Here is a 6,462-nt window from a genome sequence, read left to right as displayed (position 1 = left end):
TATAACTTAGACCTAGAACCTAGAACTGTGCGGGCTCAGCTCAGTCTGATGCTAGGACCTGGTTTTGTCAGGACAGTGAAGTCAGTGAAGGGGTGAAGGTGCTGCTGTTTGAGCCCATGGCTTTGGTGTCTTGCAGGTGAGCCGACAAACATTTCCACTCATTTCATAAGTGTGCAACATCTGCAACATGTTTACTGTGAGAATTATTTTTGGCTGGCCCTGAATTCATTTAGCAGTATAATAACTGCTATATGAACTTCATCACTATGTCGTGCTTCATCTTTGCATTATTGATTTTGATTATTATTGATTGATTTCTTTGCATTATCTTCTTTTCTCCCTCTACACAACATCTCTTGGTTCGGTTATCCACTCCCATAACTTCTTCTACCACTGCTATGCTGATGATACCCAGCTGATTCTGTCATTTCCTCCTTCTGACACCCAAGTGGAGACGCGCATCGCTGCTTGCCTGGCAGACATCTCGGGGTGGATGTCGAAGCACCACCTGAAGCTCAACCTGGACAAGACTGAGATGGTGTTTCTCCCGGGGAAGGGCTGCCCGCACCGTGACCTGGCCATCACCATAGATGACTCCGTGGTGACGTCTACTCGAACCGCGAGGAATCTGGGTGTGACCCTGGACGACCAACTGTCGTTCTCGGCAAACATCGCTTCGGTGACGCGTTCCTGCAGATTTCTCCTCTACAATATCCGGAGGATTCATCCCTTCCTCACCGACAAGGCAGCGCAGGTGCTGATCCAGGCTCTTGTCATCTCCCGCCTGGACTACTGCAACTCCCTCCTTGCTGGCGCCCCGGCTTCCGCTATCAGACCTCTGTAGCTCGTCCAGAAAGCTGCTGCTCGTCTGGTGTTCAACCTTCCCAAGTTCTCCCACACAACTTACTTCTCCGTTCTCTACACTGGCTCCCTGTAGCTGCTCGCATCCAGTTTAAGACTCTGGTGCTAGCCTACAGGGCAGTGAAAGGAACAGCTCCTTCATACCTCCAGGCTATGGTCAAGCCCTACACCCCGGCTGACACCACTTCGCTCTGCTGCCTCCAGGCGGCTGGCTGCCCCGGCGCTCAGCGGCCCCTGCTTGCGATCGATGCGGTCACGGCTTTTCTCTGTTCTGGCACCTCAGTGGTGGAATGATCTCCCGACTGATGTCAGGACAGCGGAGTCGCTGCCCATCTTTCGCCGCAGGCTGAAGACCCATCTCTTCAAGAGACACTACTTGGATCCTCCCTCTTAGGACATCACCTACTCTGTCCTAGCTCTTCTGATGCTCTTGTTTTCTAATCTTTCATTTCTAATTTGTCCTTTTTTTCTCATTCATCATAGCACCTAACTTATTGCACTTCTACTCTAGCTCTAGTTATGCTCTTAGCTGTTGGTTTAGGAAGAAAATGCGCTTACGATTTCTTGTGACCTGAAGTTCTTTTATCTACCTTTGTTGAACACACTTATTGTAAGTCGCTTTGGATAAAAGCGCCTGCTAAATGACCGTAATGTAATGTAATGTAATTGATGGTTTATCTACTCAGGAAACAGTTTTGTTTTGGAAACATTGACCAGGATGCTTTTTACTTGTAAATACTGTAAATGTCCTTCGTAGGCGACAGCCCTGGATACACATACAGTACATTTGTACAGGAAAGTGCATATAAAATGTATTTATATATGCAGAAAATAGTTTTAGGGTGTTAGGTTTGATCACCTGCTCCCAGGCAATTTCAGCCAGCTCTTTATTATTCTGGACGACAGCCCAAAGGAAAAGGTCTCTTCCTGGATTCTCGTGTGGCTCACCGATGTCCTCTCTGAGGGGACGTTGAGAATCCTCCTGACTTTTACCTGGCAGCTGGTGAGAAAGGGCACATAGCACTGGATACTGAATAATTTGCACAAGAACACAGTGGGTGTGTTTGTATGAATGATGGATAGGTTTGGGCAGTTCTGAGCAAAGCACATAGATGAAGCGTAAACACAGCTCAATGCTCTTTGTCAATTACCGAGACAGAAGTATCCTCCAGAGACATGCGGTTGTGGTATCTAGTAGCGAGTGGAGGGTAGAGATGTTGGGTGAAGCTACCCAGCATGTGACGTACTTCCTGAGACACGTGAGTCATGGAGATGCCTGTGGCTTGCCCTGACGGAACCCAAGTCCTAAGACCAATACATTTCCCCTTGACACGGCTGTCACTTTGAACCCTTTTGGCTAGCTTGCGAAGAAAGGAGCAGTTGGGTAGTTTGTTGTAGAGCTCATTAAGAGTGTTCTCCTCCTGGAGGAACTCCTTCAGATTTACACCGTTCTCTAGCAGCAGACTCACAAACTGGTGTTTGTGGCCAATCAGGGCTGAGAACATGGCCCCATGGAGGTCACTGGACTAGAGGAAAGTCACAGTACAATGAGATTAAAACCAATCAAAGTCAAGTGCACTTCTGTTGTCAGTCTTTGTGGTCAGAATGTGAACCATGTTTCCCCAGTCTGACAGTCAGTCCATTATGCTCCTTTATCTTATCTTAACAGTAGAGTGAAGGAGAGGACCATTTATTGTCACACTTGTGTCTGAGACTGATAGCTGCTGCTCTAGATGTTTACTTTCAGTCTGTAATAGGACGACTCACCTTCCACTGGCTCTCCTCAGTGAAGATCTCAGTCTCAGCTATGTCCGCCCGGTTCCAGGCTATAGCCAGCTCCAGCTGCCTCTTCCATTCACCTCCCAGTGACTCACTGGTTCTTGAAGCTGAGGGCACAAGCTCATTCAGATTTACCTGACATCACTATGTTCATTAGGTTTACACTCAGTGAATGAGCAGGGGTTCAGGGATTATTCTAGGATGAGTGGCTATAGATAAAAAGCACAAAGATTCATCAATTAATTAACCACTGATGGGTGATAGTGTTCTATCTTAAACTCTCATAGAGATCCTACTAAGTACAAAGATACCGGATAGTCAGGTTGGATTATCGCTGAATTTGTACAAAAATATGGCCTAGGAGAAAAGGAATTGTGAATTATATTTATGAAGAATCATTCCATTTTGTGTACAGGGTTATTGTCACTGTAATTACACATACAAGTTATTGCTGATTATACAAACTACCAGGATGATGAGGCAACATAAGATAAGCTGTGGTGATGTAAACCAGCAGCTGTGAGGAGCAAACGCAAAGATCTTTGTGACCACAGTGATGAAAGGGGAGGAGAGTCTTTCCATGTATTTATAAGTAATGCTTTGTTAATGTTTGCAGCTTCCAGTCAGTAATTGAAATCAATATCTTTACCTTTAAGCAGCGCTTGAAGAATAGCCACGTCTACATCTTCATGTTTGCCCTCACTTACTCTGAACACTGTCAGCAAGTGAGACATCCTGATGATGTCCTGAATCTGGACAGAAAGTTGACATTTAGAACGTGCAGTGTGACTCCAGTAACACTTAATGAGGAACATTCATCTACCTTCTTTGTCCATTCTATGATCATGAGGTTGGAGAAGTTGTCATACTCGAGACCAAAAAACTTTTTCATCAACTGATGAATGAGGGAAATGGTGACTTTGATCAACGGCAGTCCTGCTACCTGGGCGATGACATCTGCTATTCTGCCCGATCCCTCCAATATCACACACGGTGTCCCATTCAGCATGGCATTAGCGATGGTCTACAAAGAGACACAGGGGACAGTCTGAGACAGACAGAGAGGGGGGGGGAGAGAGGAAGGGTTTGGCAGCAAATGGAGGACTCACATTGAGAGTTCCTGGTCCTCCATCCAAAACCACACACACCACTGGTATTGTCACACCACTCTCTGAAGGACAACAAACAACCATATCAGATCAAAAGATAAAAAGTGAAAGCTTTTGGGTGCTATCTACAATGACATGCATCAGACAAGGTAACCTTCGTTTCCAAGAGGCTGCTGGGAAATAAGCTTCTCCAGACGACTGCGTAGGTCAATCTCCACACCATAGCATCCGTGGGTCCCATCGTCCACTAGCAGGAAATGGGTGTGGTTGTTGTCCAGGCAGGACAGACGGCCCTGACCCTGGACGTCCATCTCGTAGTTTGCAGGGAAACATCCCTAAGAATGTGGTGAGGAAAGGAGATGGAGGAAAGACACCCAGCTAATTCATCAATACTTGCCGGATTTACCAATAAATCCCACCCTAAACTGAGAGTGCATTCGAGTCCATCGTTAAGCATCACAATGGACTCGAATTAGCATCACAAAACACGCCAAAACTCCATAAATGGCAGCCCATCAAGACTATACAGGCTTTGAATCTGCAGTCTGAAGGCATCTTCCCTGCATATCATCACTGAGGGTGCATGTGATGAATATTGCGACACAAAGATATTCATATTCAAATTCTGTGTGTTGTTCCTACCTGTGGATCCACCAGAGCGTTCCTGTTGTGAACGGTTCCCCATGTGGCCACTCCAATGGCAACGATCTGGGCCTTTGTGGAGCTGTTGCTCAGGGCATAATCCCTCAAAGCCTGGCCCACGTGCTTCATCACACCTGTGTGAGTGCCACCAGTGATGATCCAGGCGCCTGCATACAAAACAGGAAAAGGGCCATTCAAGAACTACTGACTATGATTTCACCCATCTTGGTTTGTCTGTCTATCACACAAAGACTGACGCAAGCACTCACTAACTGCATGAATAATTATTAAACACACGTCTTTATAGGGTTCTCAAGATAATCATTGACATGACGTGACTTCATTCTCTTCTCTCTCTGATTGAGCTGACCTGTTGTCTGGGCCACTTTGATGAGACCTCTGTGGAACATGTTCTTTAGACCGGTCTTCAAGTAGAAGTTCTTGGCTCCTCCAGTCACTGAGATCAACAGGTTTGGAGGCGAGAGTTTCCATTGTTCAGTCAGTAGCTGGTACAGAATCTCAGGCTCGGTGTCTGTGGACACTCGTGCATACTGAGAATGGTCAGAAACACAGACATAAATGCAAGCATAAAACCAAACGCATAAATAGTTTCTGTTGTTTTCGATCATAAGTCATCGTGGTGCTCTACCTTGCCGGCTATCTGTCCCAAACCACCAAAAGTGATGCCTCCAAAAGCATCAGTTTGAACTTCGTGGATATGTCTGTCTTTATCCCAGGTTTCCCCTGTGAAGTCCTCGGGCTTGATGGCTTCGTCCACATGGTGGGTCTTAGGGTAGCCACACTTACATATCCCCTCTCTAGCGGAGAAACAAAAAACAATGCTTTCTGTTTGCCAAAACGGCAAGGAGACATTAAGATACAACGGGGATTGTGAGATCAGTAAGACAGATACTACCCATTACACCTTAGCCCAAGTGGATGTGACTGGGGTTTCAATCTGTTTCTTGAAGGGTCTGAAATATAAATGATTTCTAAAAGCAGGGCTAAATAAAATTGAATGATAAAGGGGGACTTCCAGGTTATCTGAAAAAAACGTAACCCAGGCTGCCCACTGATTGGCACTGTAGCACAGGGTAAATGGATTAGAAAGAAAGGGGGATAGTTGTTGTCCTAGCCCAGAGACTGCTCTTCCCACAGGCACAAAGCATCTTTTAGAAAGAACACTTCAAAGCCCACATTACCAGATTGAAACACGGGTAAACAGCTCCTAAAAGCTAAACAGCTAAAAAGCTCCTTAAAACAAGAACTATACAGACAGTGTCAAAGTAGTATTTTGGACTCCAGGCTTAAATGGTTGACTTTGCAGCAGACGTGTGTTTGAGAGGACAGATCTCTTAGCAACAGCAGCATCAAGGTCAGTTCAGAGACTTTCATCGCCAAAACTCAATAGCAAAGCCTACCTGACACTCGTTTCATAGAAGACACATTCCCTCTTCCGGATGTTCTCCCGGATCCAGGAAGCAAGGGTGCAGTGCTGAAAAGAGGGGGAGACAGACAGGTGCTTAGAGGGCCAAGCTGTGCTCAAAGCCAGAGTGTGAACCAGCTCAGCCTCCACCTCAGCTTCGCCCATCCTGGCCCCTGCACAGGGGATACAGTTCGGCTCAGAGCTGAGGCCGACAGCGGCATGAGCAGAGGAGCCGCAGAGCAGTCGTGCTTTGGCTAAAGGCTCAGACTCAGCACTGCATTAGTGATGTCACAGAAGAGAGGAAAGAGAGGAGCGCTGGACTGGGCTGAAACCCGAACAAACCTCTCACAAACAGAACAGACAGCAACCGGGCGCCAGATCTGGATGCAATGTCTACACTCTGATTCCCCAAATCTTCGCACATTTCATCAATACAACAAGCAAAGACTCACCTTTTGAGTAGAAGAAATGAGTCGACCCAGTCCTAATTTACTAACCTGCGTCTGCTCAACCAGGCCTGCTGGGTGGACTTTGTTGTCTGATTTAGGCAGCATTTCTGTAGGGGAGAATAAGTCTGATATCAGTTTAAATCCTCTGCTGCTTTCTGTAGAACTCTTCCTGTTCCAGGCGGAAGAGACACGTGGC

Source organism: Genypterus blacodes, unplaced genomic scaffold (genome assembly GCF_046128005.1).
Source record: "Genypterus blacodes isolate CSIRO-AG114 ecotype Tasmania unplaced genomic scaffold, CSIRO-AGI_Gbla_v1 ptg000214l_1, whole genome shotgun sequence".
Lineage (NCBI taxonomy): Eukaryota > Metazoa > Chordata > Actinopteri > Ophidiiformes > Ophidiidae > Genypterus > Genypterus blacodes.
This window is presented reverse-complemented; position numbering follows the sequence as displayed.